This window comes from Chlorocebus sabaeus, chromosome X, assembly GCF_047675955.1.
Source record: "Chlorocebus sabaeus isolate Y175 chromosome X, mChlSab1.0.hap1, whole genome shotgun sequence".
In the NCBI taxonomy this organism is placed as follows: Eukaryota; Metazoa; Chordata; class Mammalia; order Primates; family Cercopithecidae; genus Chlorocebus; species Chlorocebus sabaeus.
The window spans coordinates 95,360,598-95,379,717 of record NC_132933.1 but is presented as its reverse complement, the minus strand read 5'-3'; the positions used below and the strand labels follow the sequence as shown (position 1 = coordinate 95,379,717).

The 19,120-nt window shown below is 40.2% G+C and overlaps 1 pseudogene; it reads right to left on the bottom strand.

The window, feature by feature from the left end:
• Nucleotides 1-17,900, bottom strand: part of LOC103247425 (NACHT, LRR and PYD domains-containing protein 2 pseudogene) — a 62,404-nt pseudogene extending 44,504 nt beyond the window's left edge.
• Between the last annotated feature and the right edge of the window lie 1,220 nt (nucleotides 17,901-19,120).

Below are 19,120 nucleotides of genomic sequence, written 5' to 3'. Positions count from 1 at the left end.
AGTTTCCATGTAGTTGAGCGGTTTTGATTGAGTTTCTTAGTCCTGAGTTCTAGTTTGATTGCACTGTGGTCTGAGAGACAGTTTGTTACAATTTCTGTTCTTGTACATTTGCTGAGGAGTGCTTTACTTCCAGTTATGTGGTCAATTTTGGAATAAGTGCGATGTGGTGCTGAGAAGAATGTATATTCTGTTGATTTGGGGTGGAGAGTTCTATAGATGTCTATTAGTTCTGCTTGCTGCAGAGGTGAGTTCAATTCCTGGATATCCTTGTTAACTTTCTGTCTCGTTGATCTGTCTAATGTTGACAGTGGAGTGTTGAAGTCTCCCATGATTATTGTATGGGAGTCTAAGTCTCTTTGTAAGTCTCTAACGACTTGCTTTATGAATCTGGGTGCTCCTGTATTGGGTGCATATATATTTAGGATAGTTAGCTCTTCCTGTTGAATTGATCCCTTTACCATTATGTAATGGCCTTCTTTGTCTCTTTTGATCTTTGATGGTTTAATGTCTGTTTTATCAGAGACTAGTATTGCAACCCCCGCTTTTATTTGTTCTCCGTTTGCTTGGTAAATCTTCCTCCATCCCTTTATTTTGAGCCTATGTATGTCTCTGTGTGTGAGATGGGTCTCCTGAATACAGCAGACTGATGGGTCTTGACTCTTTATCCAGTTTGCCAGTCTGTGTCTTTTAATTGGAGCATTTAGTCCATTTACATTTAAGGTTAAGATTGTTATGTGTGAACTTGATCCTGCCATTATGATATTAACTGGTTATTTTGCTCGTTAGTTGATGCAGTTTCCTCCTAGCCTAAATGTTCTTTACATTTTGGCATGTTTTTGCATGGCTGGTACCAGTTGTTCCTTTCCATGTTTAGTGCTTCCTTCAGGGTCTCTTGTAAGGCAGGCCTGGTGGTGACAAAATCTCTAAACATTTGCTTATCTGTAAAGGATTTTATTTCTCCTTCACTTATGAAACTTAGTTTGGTTGGATATGAAATTCTCGGTTTAAAATTCTTTTCTTTAAGAATGTTGAATATTGGCGCCCACTCTCTTTTGGCTTGAGTTTCTGCTGAGAGATCTGCTGTTATCCTGATAGGCTTCCCTTTGTGGGCAACCCGACCTTTCTCTCTGGCTGCCCTTAAGATTTTTTCCTTCATTTCAACTTTGGTGAATCTGGCAATTATGTGTCTTGGAGTTGCTCTTCTCGAGGTGTATCTTTGTGGTGTTCTCTGTATTTCCTGGATTTGAATGTTGGCCTGCCCTTCTGGGTTGGGGAAGTTCTCCTGGATGATATCCTGAAGAGTGTTTTCCAACTTGGTTCCATTTTCCCCCTCACTTTCAGGCACCCCAATCAGACGTAGATTTGGTCTTTTTACATAATTCCATACTTCTTGCAAGCTTTGTTCATTTCTTTTTCTTCTTTTTTCTTTTGGTTTCTCTTCCCGCTTCATTTCGTTCATTTGATCCTCAATCGCTGATACTCTTTCTTCCAGTTCATGGAGTCAGTTACTTTTGCATTTGTCACTTATTTCTCGTGTCATGGTTTTCATCTCTTTCATTTCGTTTATGACCTTCTCTGCATTAATTACTCTAGCCATCAATTCTTCCACTTTTTTTTTCAAGATTTTTAGTTTCTTTACGCTGGGTATGTAATTCCTCCTTTAGCTCTGAGAAGTTTGATAGACTGAAGCCTTCTTCTCTCATCTCGTCAAAGTCGTTCTCCGTCAAGATTTGATCCATTGCTGACAATGAGCTGTGCTCCTTTGTCAGGCGAGATGCGCTCTTATTTTTTGAATTTCCAGCTTTTCTGCCTTGCTTTTTCCCCATCTTTGTGGTTTTATTTGCCTCTGGTCTTTGATGATGATAGTGACGTACTGATGGGGTTTTGGTGTAGCTGTCCTTCCTGTTTGATAGTTTTCCTTCTAACAGTCAGGACCCTCAGCTGTAGGCCTGTTGGAGATTGCTTGAGGTCCACTCCAGACCCTGTTTGCCTGGGTGTCAGCAGCAGAGGCTGCAGAAGATAGAATATTGCTGAATCGCGAGTGTACCTGTCTGATTCTTGCTTTGGAGGCTTCCTCTCAGGGGTGTATGCCACCCTGTGAGGTGTGGGGTGTCAGACTGCCCCTAGTGGGGGATGTCTCCCAGTTAGACTACTCAGGGGTCAGGGACCCACTTGAGCAGGCAGTCTGTCCCTTCTCAGATCTCAACCTCCGTGTTGGGAGATCCACTGCTCTCTTCGAAGCTGTCATACAGAGTCGTTTGCGTCTGCAGAGGTTTCTGCTGCTTTTGTTTACTGTGCCCTGTCCCCACATGTGGAGTCTACAGAGACAGGCAGGTTTCCTTGAGCTGCTGTGAGCTCCACCCAGTTCGAGCTTCCCAGTGGCTTTGTTTACCTACTTAAGCCTCAGCAATCGCGGGCGTCCCTCCCCCAGCCTCGCTGCTGCCTTGCAGGTAGATCGAAAACTGCTGTGCTAGCAATGAGGGAGACTCCGTGGGTGTGGGACTCTCCCGGCCAGGTGTGGGATACCATCTCCTTGTGTGCCTGTTTGCTTAAAACGCAGTATTGGGGTGGGAGTTACCCGATTTTCTAGGTGTTTCTGTGTCTCAGTTCCCCTGGCTAGGAAAAGGGATTCCCTTTCCCCTTTCGCTTCCCAAGTGAGGTGATGCGTCGCCCTGCTTCAGCTCTGGGTGGTCGGGCCGCAGCAGCTGACTAGCACCGATTTTCTGGCACTCCCTAATGAGATGAACCCAGTACCTCAGTTGAAAATGCAGAAATCACCATTCTTCTGTGTCGCTCGCGCTGGGAGTTGGAGACTAGAGCTGTTCCTATTCGGCCATCTTGCTCCGCCCCGACTTATAATGCAATGTTTTAAAGTGGAAGATATTTTACGTACTTATGGTATACAACATGATCTTTTGATATATGTGTACACTGTAGAAAGACTAAATCAAGCTAATTAATATGTACATTACTTCTTATACTTATCTTTTTTTGTGGTTAGAACACTTAAAATTTACTCTCTAAACAATTTTCAGGTATACAATATATTGTGATTAACTGTAGTCAAAATAATGTAAAATAAATCTCTTAAATTTATTCATTTTGTCTACCTGAATTTTTATGTTTTTGTCTAATATCTCCTCATTCCCCTAGCAATCCTCAGCCTATGGGAACTACCATTCTACTCTCTGTTTGTATGAGTTCAATTTTTTTTTTTTTTTTTTTTAATTTCACATTCAAGTGAGATTATGTGCTTCTTGTTTTTCTGTATCTGGCTTATTTTACTTAAGGAAATCTCCTGCATGTTCATCTATATTGTTTTAAATAATAGAATTTCCCTTTTAAAAAGTATTTTAAGGAGAGGGCAGAGCAAGATGATGGAATAGAATCTTACCACCATTCATACTACCTACTGGAAATCAAAATTTTAACAACTACCAGTCCACAGAAAAACACCATCAAAAGAAACAAAAATCAGGTGAGCAACCACAGTACCTGGTTTTAACTTCATATCACTGAAAGAGGGATTGAGGATGGCAGGAGATACAGTCTTGAATCGCTGAAGCAACTCCTGCCCCATTCCCTGGCAGTGACCATGCAGCAAAAGAGAGAGTCTGTGCATTCTGAGGAGGGAGAATTTAGTGACTGGGAGATATTACAATGAACTCAGTGCTGCCCTGTCACTACAGAGAATAAAGCTGTGCTGGGTTCAAACAGCACACATCCATGGAGGGAGCATTTAGACCAGACTAACCAGAAGGGAATCACCTATTCCAGCAGTCAGAACTTGAGTTTCTTGGCAAGCCTTGCCACCGCAGGCTGAAGTGCTCTAGAGTCCTAGGTAAACTTAAAAGGCAGTCTAGGACACAAGGACTACAATTCTTAGGCAACTCCAAGTGCTAGGTTGGGTTTAGTATCAGTGAACTAACGTGGCACATGACCTAGGTAGACACCAGCTGACAAGGCTGAAGGGGTCCTTGGACAATCCCTTCCTCAATTCCAGACTGTGCAGCTCCCAGCAATGAAAGTGACTCCTTCTTACTATTTGAGGAGATGAGAACAAATATTAAAGAGGATTTAGTTTTGCATCTTGACTATCAGATCAACTACAGTAGGATGGAGTACCAAGCAGAGTAATGAGGCTCTAGCTCTCAGATGACATTTCTAGACACACTTTGGGCCAAAAGGGAATCTGTTGCATTAAAGGGAAGCACCCAGTCCTGGCAGGATTCATCACTTGATGACTAAAGACCCTTTGTGCCCTAAAAAACCAACAGCAATACACAAGTGGTACACCACGGGCCTTGGGCTCTGAGACATCCTGGCTTCAAGGGAGACCCAGCACATTCCCAGCTGCGGTGGCTGTGGTGAAAGACTCTCTTTCTCTTTAAGAAAAGAAGAGGAAATAGTAAAACTGACTTTATATTGCACCTCAGGTACCAGCTTGTTCAAAGTGAGGTAGAGCAATAAGCAGATACTTGGAGTTCCCAAGTTCAGACCTAGCCTCTTGGACAGAATTTCTGGACCTACCCTGGGCCAGAGGAGAGACCACTGCTCTGAATGGTGTCTCCCAGGCCTGAAAGCATTCACCACAAGCTGATGGAAGAGCCCTTGGTTTTTAAGTGGACGTCAGTGGTGACCAGGCAGAACCCCTCCCATAGACTGGTGGTGTTGGTGGCCACAGGGAGAGGCTTCTCTGCCTGTAGAAAGAGGAGAAGGCTGGGTGTGGTGGCCCACATCTGTAATCCCAGCACTTTGGGAGGCCAAGGAGGACAGATCATGAGGTCAGGAGTTCAAGACCAGCTTGACCAATATGGTGAAACCCCTTGTCTACTGAAAATACAAAAATTTGCTGGCCATGTTGGCACACACCTGTAGTCCCAGCTACGTGGGAGGCTGAGGCAGAAGAATTGCTTGAATCCAGGAGGTGGAGGTTGCCATGAGCCAAGATCATGCCACTTCACTTCAGCCTGGGTGACAGAGCCAGACTCTGTTAAAAAAAGAAAAAAAAAAAAAAAAAAAAGGAAAGGAAAGAGGAGAAGAGAGCAGGAAAGATTTATTTTGTATTGTGGTTTTAGGGCCAGATTACTTGCAGCAGATATTAAGCAAACTGCTAATGATTTTGACTCAAACGGCTGACCCCCAGACAGTATTGCTGGACATGCCTGGGCCTGAGGGAACTTGCTATCATGAAAGAAAGGACCTTGGTCAAGATTCAGTGTAGTGCTGGCTTCAGGTGTGTCCTGTGCTGTCCTAGTCATGGTGGCCACAAAACTTGCAGCACCATTTCTCCAGTTTCAGGTGGTTCAGCACAGAGAGGGAGATTCCATTTTTTTGTAAAAAAGTAAGTAAAAAGTACAAGAATCTTTGCCTGGCAATCCAGAAAATTCTTCCAAGTTTTATCCAAAACCACTAAGGCAGTACCTCTATGAGTCTGCAAAAACTAAAGCATTACTAAGCTTTGTGCCTAAGTCCCTTCAAATATTTTGAAAGCCTTCCCAGAAGGGAAAGGCATGAACAAACCCAGATTGTGTAGACTACAATAAATACCTACAACAAATACCCAATAAAATTTCTTCAATGTTCAGACACCAGGAAATATCTGCAAACATCAACATCATCCAGGAAAACATGACCTCACCAAATGAAATAAGGCACCAGAGATCAGTCCTAGAGGAACAGAGATATGTGACTTTTCAGACAGAGAATTCAAAATTCCTGTGTTGAGGAAACTCAAAGAAATCAGGATAAACACAGAAAAGAAATTCAGAATTTTATCAGATAAATTTTAAAAAGAGATTGAAGTAATTTAAAAAATCAAGCAGAAATTCTAGAGTAAAAAATGCAATTGACATGCTAAAGAATAAATCAGTGTCTCTTAGTAGCAGAATTGATAAAACAGAAGAAAGAATTAGTGAGCTTGAAGACAGGTTATTTGAAAACACATAGTCAGAGGAGACAAAAGAAAAAGTGCATGGCCACAAGGTATGTAATAGAAAACAAACCTCAAAAGGTTAAATCTAAGAGTTGCTGACCTTGAAGAGGAGACAAGTAAGAGTTAGGGGTAGAAAGTTTATTCAAAGGGATGGTATTAGGGAACTTCCCAAATTCAGAGAAAGTTATCAACATTTAAGTACAAGAATGTTACAGAACACCAAGCAGACCAGGATGACCATGTGATCCCTTTAATTGGAACCAAAGTTCCAATAGTAATGGACACGTCTGGTTTTGAAAATCGGCAAATAACTCCAACGGATATTTCTTAAAAGAAGATATACAATTGGCCAACAGGTATATTTAAAACATCACTAATAATCATCATCACTAATAAAGAAGTGCAAATTAAAGCCACTATGAGATATTACTTCATATTATTAAAATGACTACCATAAAACTGGGTTATTTGTTTCCTTGCTATTGAGTTGTTTTAGTTTTTTTAATATATTTTGGATATTAACCTCTTTTCAGATATGTGATTTGCAAATATTTTCTCCCAAACCATGGGTTATGTCTTCACTTTGTTAATTGTTTCATTTACTATGTAGAGCTTTTTAGCTCGAGGCAATCCCATTCTTCTATTTTTTGCTTGTGCCTTTGGGATAATATAAAAAAAAAAATTTGTCCAGATCAATGTTATGGAACATTTCTTCTCTGTTTTCTTCTAGAAGTTCTACAGTTTCGTGTCTTATGTTTAAATATTTTATCCACTTTGAGTTGATTTTTGTGTATTGTGTGAGATAATGGTCCTATTTCATTCTTCTCTATTCTTCCTTGTGAAGAATCAGCTCATCATAAATGCATGAGTTTATTTCTGGATTTCTATTCTGTTCAATTTGTTGACAAGTCTACTTTTATACTAGTACTGTATTGTTCTGATTATTATAGCTTTGTTTTATATTTTGAAATCAGGAACTGCAAGGCCTCCAGTTTTGTAATTTTTGTTAAAGATTGCTCTGGCTATTCAGAGTCCTTTATGGTTTCAGACAAATTTTATAATTTGTTTTCTATTTCTGTGAAAACTATTAGAATATTGATAGAGATTATTCATGAGCATTTAAATCATATTAAATTTTCTAATCCATATATGGAAGATATATTTCAATTTCTTTGAATATTCCCCTATTTGTTTTATTAACATTTTTCTTTTTTAAAATTCAGAACTGAGCAGATTATTAATATTTTGTAGTTTTCAATGTATAGATTATTCACATCCTTGGTTAAATTTGTCCCTGAATATTTTACTCTTTTTGACACTGTTGTAAATGGAGTGTTGTTAGTGTATAGAAATGCTACAAACCTACAAAGTTAATTTTGTATCCTGAAGTTTTAATGAATTCGTTTATTAGGTGCAATAGTTTTTTGATGTGGTTTGTAGGATTTTCTATATCATCTCATCTTCAAACATAAACAATTTTAATTTATTATTTCCTATTTGGATGTCTTTTATTTATTATTGTTATTATTATTTGCCTATCCACTTTGTGTAGGAATTCTTGTACTATGATAAATGAAAGTGGAGAGAATAGGTATCGTTGTCTTCTTCCTGATCTTAGAGAATGAGCTTTCATGTTTTCATTGTTGAGTGTAATGTTAGTTGTGGACATGCCATAGTGTTTATTGTGCTAAGGTGCACTTATTTTGTACTTTATTTATTGATAATTTTTAGCACAGAAGGGTGTTAAATTTGTCAAATGCTATATCATCTACTGAGATAATTATGTTTTTTCTCATTCATTATATTAATGTGATTTATCACAATTATTAATTTGCATATGTTGACACATTCTTGCATCCCCAGAACAAATCCCACTTGGTCATAGTTTGTGCTTCTTTTAATGGTACATTTAATTTGATTTTCCAGTATTTTATTGAGGATTTTTGCATTTATGTTTATCAGGGATATTGGCCTGTTATTATCTTTTTTTGTAGTGTAACTTTTTGGCTTTGGTATTAGTGCCGGCTTTATAAAATAACTTTTTTAATGTTGCTTTTTTCTTCAACTTTGGAAGGTGTTGGAAGTTGATTTGTATTGCTTCCTGGAATGTTTAATCAAATTAAGCCAAGAAGTCACCTGATTCTGCACTTAAGTTTATGGGAGACTTTCTTATTTTCTTATTCATTGGTCTGATTATACTTCTCTCTTTCTTTTTTTTTTTTTTCTGATTCACTCCTGATAGGTGTTATGCTTATAGGAATTCATTTGCATTTCTCTGATGGCCAGTGATGATGAGCATTTTTTCATGTGTCTGTTGGCTGTATGAATGTCTTCTTTTGAGAAATGTCTGTTCATATCCTTTGCCCACTTTTTGATGGGGTTGTTAGTTTTTTTCTTGTAAATTTGTTTGAGTTCTTTGTAGGTTCTGGATATTAGCCCTTTGTCAGATGAGTAGATTGCAAAATTTTTCTCTCATTCTGTAGGTTGCCTGTTCACTCTGCTGGTAGTTTCTTTTGCTGTGCAGAAGCTCTTTAGTTTAATGAGATCCCATTTGTCAATTTTGGCTTTTGCTGCCATTGCTTTTGGTGTTTTAGACATGTTAGAATGGCGATCATTAAAAAGTCAGGAAACAACAGGTGCTGGAGAGGATGTGGAGAAATAGGAACACTTTTACACTGTTGGTGGGATTGTAAACTAGTTCAACCATTATGGAAAACAGTATGGCGATTCCTCAAGGATCTAGAACTAGATGTACCATATGACCCAGCCATCCCATTACTGGGTATATACCCAAAGGATTATAAATCATGCTGCTATAAAGACACATGCACACGTATGTTTATTGCGGCACTATTCACAATAGCAAAGACTTGGAATCAACCGAAGTGTCCATCAGTGACAGACTGGATTAAGAAAATGTGGCACATATACACCATGGAATACTATGCAGCCATAAAAAACGATGAGTTTGTGTCCTTTGTAGGGACATGGATGCAGCTGGAAACCATCATTCTTAGCAAACTATCACAAGAACAGAAAACCAAACACCGCATGTTCTCACTCATAGGTGGGAACTGAACAATGAGATCACTTGAACTCGGGAAGGGGAACATCACACACCGGGGCCTATCATGGGGAGGGGGTAGGTGGAAGGGATTGCATTGGGAGTTATACCTGATGTAAATGACGAGTTGATGGGTGCTGACAAGTTGATGGGTGCAGCACACCAACATGGCACAAGTATACATATGTAACAAACCTGCACATTATGCACATGTACCCTAGAACTTAAAATAATAATAATAAAAAGGAAATATATGAAAAAAAAAGAAAAAAAAGGAATTCATACATTTTTTCTTATAAGCCCACTAGGGCTGGTCTGAAGGCAGGGTGCTCAGGTATTGTGTTGGAGGCTAAATCTAAAAGACTGGCCTAAATCTTGCAGCCTTGTGATCAGTCTTGGAGCCTGGGATCATGGGGATTACCCAGTACAACATATACTGTGACTAGCTTAGATCCTGTGTCTGTTGAAGCATAGGATTGCAGGAGCCAGCCTGGAGGTTAGGGCTACAGGGATTGGCTTCACACTGGTCAGGCCTAAAGCCTGTGTGCTGACCTGGCATTGGGGTGAGTCTGAGGCCTGAGACTATGTGTGCCAATCTAGTTGTGTGCTGGTCTAGAACCTTGGGCATGCCCAGAACCTGGTGCTGCAGGGACTGGCCTGGTGCTAAGCAAGTCTTGAGCATGTATGTACAGGGACTTGCCTGGAGGCTGGGCCCATAAGTGCCAGTCTGATGACTAGGGTTGTGTAGGCTGACATTTTGCTGAGAATGCTTTGGAGCCTGAGGCTTCTAGGGCCAGCCTTGTTCTGGTATATGCCTAGATACAATAGTCTGTGGGGCTTGGCTTGATACTGGATTCAGCCTACTTCTTGGAGTGTCTGGAGTCTGGGGTTACTGGGGACAGTCTGATAGTGGAGAAGGCTCAGAGCCCCGTGCTGCTGTGGTTGGACTCATGTTAGGGTGGGCCTGAAACCTGGGGGTTTGGACTGCCCTGGAACAGAGGTGACTCTGAAGTCAGGGATTGCTAGGGTGTCTCTAAAGCCTAGGGCTTTGGGGGATGGCCTAATGGTGGGGAGGACTTGAAGTTCAGTGTTGCTGGGGCTAGACTGGCATTGTGGTGGTCCTGAAGATTGGTGTTGCTTGGGTAATCCTGAAGCCTGGGGCTGCTAGGACAGTCATGATGGTGAAGAAAATCTGAAGCTCAGTGGTGCCAGGGTGCAACTTGCACTTAGGTAGGCTCAAAGCCTGGAGCTGCCAAGACCAGCGTTGTCCTGGGATGGGCCTGACATCTGGAGCCATTGAGGCTGCCCTGGCACTGGAATTAGCATTGAGCTGGGGATGCTGAGGTTGGCCTGGCACTGGGGTTAGCATGGAGACTGAGTTTCCCAGGGTTTCAGGAACCATCCTGTGATGAGTGTGGGCTTGGAGGCTCAGACAACAGGTACAAGTCTGGAGTCAGAGGTCGTGGCAGCCTAGCCAATCCTGTGTTTTACTGTGGCAGGTCTGTTGTTTGAATCATAGCAAAGACCAGGGATCACTTAACTCTTTTTTCCCCAAACAGAGGGTATCTCTCTCCATGCTGTGCTGCCTGGGGATGGGAGAAAGGTAAAGTAGATAAAGTAAAACTGTATTTCTTAATATCTTTACTAGATTTTCTCTTATTTCCTTGCTACACCCAGATGCAGTGATGTGTCACCTGGTTTTCTTAGCCCTTGTGAAGGTATTTTTATATATGTGGAGTGGTTTGAATTGATGTACCTGAGAGAGAACAAGTGTAAGAATCTCCTTTTCTGCAATCTGGCTCCATTGCTCCTTTTCTTTTTCAATTAGTAATGCTGAACACTTTTGCATATAACTGTTGGTCATTTTTCTGTCTTGTTTGGGGAAAATTCCATCCAATTTCTTTGTTTACTGTAATTAGATTTTGTGTGTGTGTGTGTGTGTGTGTGTGTGTGTGTGTGTGTGTTTCTGTGCCTATGTGTTTGCTATTGCTTTGTATAAGTTCTTTTTACACATTTTGGATATTACATATTTTGGATATTAAACTTTACATATTTTGGATATTAAACCCTTATTAGATAGATGACTTCCACTTACTTTCTCCCAATCTGTAGGTTGCCTTTTTATTTTGTTAGTAGCTTATGTCACTATACAAAGGCTTCTTATTTTGATGGAGTCCCACTTTGTTTATTTTTGTTTTGATGGCCTGTGCTTCTGGTGTCATATAAAAAGCCACTTACAAAATCAATGCTGAGGAGTTTTTTCCATATGCAATCTTCTAGGAGTTTATGGTTTTAGCCTTTACATTTAAGTTTTTAACACATTTCAAGTTAATTTTTGTATATGGTATAAAATAAAGGTTCAATTAATTTTTTATACATAGTTTCCCCAACAGCACTTATTGAAGACATTCTTCTTTTCCTATCGTATATTTTTGGTGCCCTTGTCAAAGGTTACTTGAGAAAATTATAATTATACACCACAAAATTGGTTAACTTAGAAAAAATGGGTAAATTCCTAGAACCATATAGCCTACCAAGATTGAATCATTAAGAAATAGAAAATTTTAAAAGACAAATAATTGGTGGAAAGATTGAATTAGTTATTTAAAAAAAAACTCCCAACGAAGGGAACCCCAGAACCATATGGCTTCACATTTGCATTCTTCGAAACATTCAGAGAAACATTCGTGATGATCTTTTTCAATGTCTTTAACAAAATTGAACAGGGAAACACTTCCAAACATGTTTTCTGGGGCCAGCATTACACTCATACCAAAGGCATATAAGGATACGATGAGGCAATGATTTTTTTTTTTTTTAATTATACTTTGAGTTCTAAGGTACACGTGCATAACGTGCAGGTTTGTTACATATGTATACTTGTGCCATGTTGGTGTGCTGCAGCCATCAACTCATCAGCACCCATCAACTCGTCATTTACATCAGGTATAACTCCCAATGCCATCCCTCCCCCCTCCCCCCTCCCCATGATAGGCCCCGGTGTGTGATGTTCCCCTTCCCAAGTCCAAGTGATCTCATTGTTCAGTTCCCACCTATGAGTGAGAACATGTGGTGTTTGGTTTTCTGTTCTTGTGATAGTTTGCTAAGAATGATGGTTTCCAGCTGCATCCATGTCCCTACAAAGGACACAAACTCATCCTTTTTTATGGCTGCATAGTATTCCATGGTGTATATGTGCCACATTTTCTTAATCTAGTCTGTCACTGATGGACATTTGGGTTGATTCCAAGTCTTTGCTATTGTGAATAGTGCCGCAGTAAACATACGTGTGCATGTGTCTTTATAGCAGCATGATTGAGAATCCTTTGGGAATATACCCAGTAATGGGATGGCTGGGTCATATGGTACATCCAGTACTAGATCCTTGAGGAATCACCATACTGTTTTCCATAATGGTTGAACTAGTTTACAATCCCACCAACAGTGTAAAAGTGTTCCTATTTCTCCACATCCTCTCCAGCACCTGTTGTTTCCTGACTTTTTAATGATCGCCATTCTAACTGGTGTGAGATGGTATCTCATTGTGGTTTTGATTTGCATTTCTCTGATGGCCAGTGATGATGAGCATTTTTTCATGTGTCTGTTGGCTGTATGAATGTCTTCTTTTGAGAAATGTCTGTTTATATCCTTTGCCCACTTTTTGATGGGGTTGTTTGTTTTTTCCTTGTAAATTTGTTTGAGTTCTTTGTAGGTTCTGGATATTAGCCCTTTGTCAGATGAGTAGATTGCAAAAATTTTCTCCCATTCTGTAGGTTGCCTGTTCACTCTGATGGTAGTTTCTTTTGCTGTGCAGAAGCTCTTTAGTTTAATGAGATCCCATTTGTCAATTTTGGCTTTTGCTGCCATTGCTTTTGGTGTTTTAGAGATGAAGTCTTTGCCCATGCCGATGTCCTGAATGGTACTACCTAGGTTTTCCTGTAGGGTTTTTATGGTATTAGGTCTAACATTTAAGTCTCTAATCCATCTTCAATTAATTTTCATATAAAGAGTAAGGAAAGGATCCAGTTTCAGCTTTCTACTTCTGGCTAGCCAATTTTCCCAGCACCATTTATTAAATAGGGAAGCCTTTCCTCATTTCTTGTTTCTCTCAGGTTTGTCAAAGATCACATGGCTGTAGATGTGTGGTATAATTTCTGAGGACTCTGTTCTGTTCCATTGGTCTATATTTCTGTTTTGGTACTAGTACCATGCTGTTTTGGTTACTGTAGCCTTGTAGTATAGTTTGAAGTCAGGTAACGTGTTGCCTCCAGCTTTGTTCTTTTGACTTAGGATTGCCTTGGAGATGCAGGCTCTTTTTTGGTTCCATATGAACTTTAAAGCAGTTTTTTCCAATTCTGTGAAGAAACTCATTGGTAGCTTGATGGGGATGGCACTGAATCTATAAATAACCTTGGGCAGTATGGCCATTTTCACGATATTGATTCTTCCTATCCATGAGTATGGTATGTTCTTCCATTTGTTTGTGTCCTCTTTTATTTCACTGAGCAGTGGTTTGTAGTTCTCTTTGAAGAGGTCCTTTACATCCCTTGAAAGTTGGATTCCTAGGTATTTTATTCTCTTTGAAGCAATTGTGAATGGAAGTTCATTCATGATTTGGCTCTCTGTTTTTCTGTTACTGGTGTATAAGAATGCTTGTGATTTTTGCACATTAATTTTGTATCCTGAGACTTTGCTGAAGTTGCTTATCAGCTTAAGGAGGTTTTGGGCTGAGACAATGGGGTTTTCTAAATATACAGTCATGTCATCTGCAAAGAGGGACAATTTGACTTCTTCTTTTCCTAAGTGAATACCCTTGATTTCTTTCTCTTGCCTGATTGCCCTAGCCAGAACTTCCAACACTATGTTGAATAGGAGTGGTGAGAGAGGGCATCCCTGTCTTGTGCCAGTTTTCAAAGGGAATTTTCCCAGTTTTTGCCCATTCAGTATGATATTGACTGTGGGTTTGTCATAAATAGCTCTTATTATTTTGAGGTACGTTCCATTAATACCGAATTTATTGAGCGTTTTTAGCATGAAGGGCTGTTGAATTTTGTAAAAAGCCTTTTCTGCATCTATTGAGATAATCATGTGGTTTTTGTCTTTGGTTCTGTTTATATGCTGGATTATGTTTATTGATTTGCGAATGTTGAACCAGCCTTGCATCCCAGGGATGAAGCCCACTTGATCATGGTGGATAAGCTTTTTGATGTGTTGCTGAATCCGGTTTGCCAGTATTTTATTGAGGATTTTTGCATCGATGTTCATCAGGGATATTGGTCTAAAATTCTTTTTTTTTGTTGTGTCTCTGCCAGGCTTTGGTATCAGGATGATGTTGGCCTCATAAAATGAGTTAGGGAGGATTCTCTCTTTTTCTATTAATTAGAATAGTTTCAGAAGGAATGGTACCAACTCCTCCTTGTACCTCTGGTAGAATTCGGCTGTGAATTCATCTGGTCCTGGACTTTTTTTGGTTGGTAGGCTATTAATTATTGCCTCAATTTCAGAGCCTGCTATTTGTCTATTCAGGAATTCAACTTCTTCCTGGTTTAGTCTTGAAAGAGTATAAGTGTCCAGGAAATTATCCATTTCTTCTAGATTTTCCAGTTTATTTGCGTAGAGGTGTTTATAGTATTCTCTGATGGTAGTTTGTATTTCTGTGGGTTCGGTGGTGATATCCCCTTTATCATTTTTTATTGCGTCAATTTAATTCTTCTCTGTTTTGTTCTTTATTAGTCCTGCTAGCGGTCTGTCAATTTTGTTGATCTTTTCAAAAAACCAATTCCTGGATTCATTGATTTTTTGGAGGGTTTTTTGTGTTTCTGTCTCCTTCAGTTCTGCTCTGATCTTAGTTATTTCTTGCCTTCTGCTAGCTTTCGAATGTGTTTGCTCTTGCTTCTCTAGTTCTTTTAACTGCGATGTCAGTGTGTCAATTTTAGATCTTTCCTGCTTTATCTTATGGGCATTTAGTGCTCTCAATGTCCCTCTACCCACTGCTTTAAATGTGTCCCAGAGATTCTGGTATGTTGTATCTTTGTTCTCATTGGTTTCAAAGAACATCTTTATTTCTGCCTTCATTTCGTTATGTACCCAGCAGTCATTCAGGAGCAGGTTGTTCCGTTTCCATGTAGTTGAGCAGTTTTGATTGAGTTTCTTAGTCCTGAGTTCTAGTTTGATTGCACTGTGGTCTGAGAGACAGTTTGTTATAATTTCTGTTCTTGTACATTTGCTGAGGAGTGCTTTACTTCCAATTATGTGGTCAATTTTGCAGTAAGTGCGATGTGGTGCTGAGAAGAATGTATATTCTGTTGATTTGGGGTGGAGAGTTCTATAGATGTCTATGAGGTCTGCTTGCTGCAGAGATGAGTTCAATTCCTGGATATCCTTGTTAACTTTCTGTCTCGTTGATCTGTCTAATGTTGACAGTGGAGTGTTGAAGTCTCCCATGATTATTGTATGGGAGTCTAAGTCTCTTTGTAAGTCTCTAAGGACTTGCTTTATGAATCTGGGTGCTCCTGTATTGGGTGCATATATATTTAGGATACTTAGCTCTTCCTGTTGAATTGATCCCTTTACCATTATGTAATGGCCTTCTTTGTCTCTTTTGATCTTTGATGGTTTAAAGTCTGTTTTATGAAAGACTAGTATTGCAACCCCTGCTTTTTTTTTTTTTCTCCATTTGCTTGGTAAATCTTCCTCCATCCCTTTATTTTGAGCCTATGTATGTCTCTGCATGTGAGATGGGTCTCCTGAATACAGCAGACTGATGGGTCTTGACTCTTTATCCAGTTTGCCAGTCTGTGTCTTTTAATTGGACCATTTAGTCCATTTACATTTAAGGTTAATATTGTTATGTGTGAACTTGATCCTGCCATTATGATATTAACTGGTTATTTTGCTCGTTAGTTGATGCAGTTTCCTCCTAGCCTTGATGGTGTTTACATTTTGGCATGTTTTTGCAATGGCTGGTGCCAGTTGTTCCTTTCCATGTTTAGTGCTTCCTTCAGGATCTCTTGTAAGGCAGGCCTGGTGGTGACAAAATCTCTAAGCATTTGCTTATCTGTATAGGATTTTATTTCTCCTGCACTTTTGAAACTTTGTTTGGCTGGATATGAAATTCTGAGTTGAAAATTCTTTTCTTTAAGAATGTTGAATATTGGCCCCCACTCTCTTCTGGCTTGTAGAGTTTCTGCTGAGAGATCTGCTGTTAGTCTGATGGGCTTCCCTTTGTGGGTAACCCGACCTTTCTCTCTGGCTGCCCTTAAGATTTTTTCCTTCATTTCAACTTTGGTGAATCTGGCAATTATGTGTCTTGGAGTTGCTCTTCTCGAGGAGTATCTTTGTGGCATTCTCTGTATTTCCTGGATTTGAATGCTGGCCTGCCCTACAAGGTTGGGGAAGTTCTCCTGGATGATATTCTGAAGAATGTTTTCTAATTTGGTTCCATTTTCCACGTCACTTTCAGGCACCCCAATCAGACGTAGATTTCGTCTTTTTACATAATCCCATACTTCTTGCAGGCTTTGTTCTTTTCTTTTTCTTCTTTTTTCTTTTGGTTTCTCTTCTCGTGTCATTTCATTCATTTGATCCTCAATCGCTGATACTCTTTCTTCCAGTTGATCGAGTCAGTTACTCAAGCTTGTGCATTTGTCATGTATTTCTCGTGTCATGGTTTTCATCTCTTTCGTTTCGTTTATTACCTTCTCTGCATTAATTACCCTAGCCATCAATTCTTCCACTTTTTTTTCAAGATTTTTTAGTTTCTTTGCGCTGGGTACGTAATTCCTCCTTTAGCTCTGAGAAGTTTGATGGACTGAAGCCTTCTTCTCTCATCTCGTCAAAGTCATTCTCCGTCCAGCTTTAATCCGTTGCTGGCGATGAGCTGCACTCCTTTGCCGGGGGAGATGAGCTCTTATTCTTTGAATTTTCAGCTTTTCTGCCCTGCTTTTTCCCCATCTTTGTGTTTTTATCTGCCTCTGGTCTTTGATGATGGTGATGTACTGATGTGGTTTTGGTGTAGGTGTCCTTCCTGTTTGATAGTTTTCTTTCTCACAGTCAGAACCCTCAGCTGTAGGTCTGTTGGAGATTGCTTGAGGTCCACTCCAGACCCTGTTTGCCTGGGTATCAGCAGCAGAGGCTGCAGAAGATAGAATATTGCTGGACAGCGAGTGTCCCTGTCTGATTCTTGCTTTGGAGGCTTCCTCTCAGGGGTGTACTCCACCCTGTGCGGTGTGGGGTGTCAGACTGCCCCTAGTGGGAGACGTCTCCCAGTTAGGCTACTCAGGGGTTAGAGACCCACTTGAACAGGCAGTCTGTCCTTTCTCAGATCTCAACCTCCATGTTGGGAGATCCACTGCTCTCTTCAAAGCTGTCACACAGAGTCGTTTGCGTCTGCAGAGGTTTCTGCTGCTTTTGTTATTGTTTACTGTGCCCTGTCCCCAGAGGTGGAGTCTACAGAGACAGGCAGGTTTCCTTGAGCTGCTGTGAGCTCCACCCAGTTCGAGCTTCCCAGTGGTTTTGTTTACCTACTTAAGCCTCAGTAATGGCAGGTGCCCCTCCCCCAGCCTCACTGCTGCCTTGCCGGTAGATCACAGACTGCTGTGCTAGCAATGAGGGATGCTCAGTGGGCGTGGGACCCTCCCGGCCAGGTGTGGGATATAATCTCCTGGTGTGCCCGTTTCCTTAAAGCAGTATTGGGGTGGGAGTTACCCGATTTTCCAGGTGTTGTGTGTCTCAGTTTCCCTGGCTAGGAAAAGGGATTCCCTTCCCCCTTGCGCTTCCCAGGTGAGGCGATGCCTTGCCCTGCTTCAGCTCTAGCTGGTAGGGCTGCAGCAGCTGAGCAGCACTGATTGTCCGGCACTCCCTAGTGACATTAACCCAGTACCTCAGTGAAAATGCCGACATCACCGTTCTTCTGTGTTGCTCGCACTGGCAGTTGGAGACTGGAGCTGTTCCTATTCGGCCATCTTGCTCCGCCCCGGGCAATGATTTTTTAGGCTAATATCACTGATGATTGTAGGTATAAAAATTTTCGGCAAATATTCACAAACCAAAGTCAAGAGTACGTTAAAGGGATCATACATCATGATCAAGTGGGATATATCACTGGGATATAGAGAACGTTCAACACACACAAATCAATAAATGTGATATACCACATTAATAGAATAAAGAATAAATTATATGAGCATCTCAATGCACAAAAAGCATTATGTAGAACTCAATATATTTGAATGATAAAAACTCTTAATTAATTGGGTATAGAAGGAATATAACCAACATTAATATGTATTATATATGACAAATAATATGGTTTGGCTCTGCTTCCCCAACCAAATATCATGTCAAAATTGTAATTCCCAATGTTTGGGAAGGGTCCTGGTGGGAGGTGATCAGATCATGGGAGCAGATTTTTCTCTTGCTGTTCTCATGATAGTGAGTGAGTTCTCATGAGATCTGGTTGTAAAAAAGTGTGCAACACTTCTTCTTTGTGCTTTCTTTCCTGCCCTGCCATGTTGTGATGTGCTTACTTCCCCTTTGCCTTCTGCCATGATTGTAGCTTCCTGAGGTCTCCCAGCTATGCCTCCTATACAGGTTGTGGAGCTGTGAGTTAATTAAACCTCTTTTCTCCATAAATTACCCCACGTCAGGTACGTCTTTATAGCAATATGAGAACGAACTAATGCAACACATCATATTCAATGATGAAAAATGGAAAGTTTTTCTTCTAAAATCCAGGAAAAGACAAGGATGCCCACTCTCCCCACTTCTGTTAAACAAAATACTTGAAGTCTCAGCTAGTGCAATGTGGCAAATGAAGCAAAAGTATCCAAATTGGAAAAAAGAAAGAAAAGAAAATTGTCTCTGCAAACAACATGATCTTCTATTTAGAAAAAACCTAAAGATTATACCAAAAATATGTTGCTACTAACAAAGAACTGTAGTAGAGTTGTGGGATACCAAATTAACAAACTAAAATCAGTATCCTATTTAAAAAATAAATCAAGAACATCACTCCATTAGAAAGTGGGGAAAGAACATGAATAGGCATTTTTAAAAAATAAGACATAAAAATGATAAAAAGTGGATATTTCTGGCAAGATGACTGAATAGGAACAGCTCCA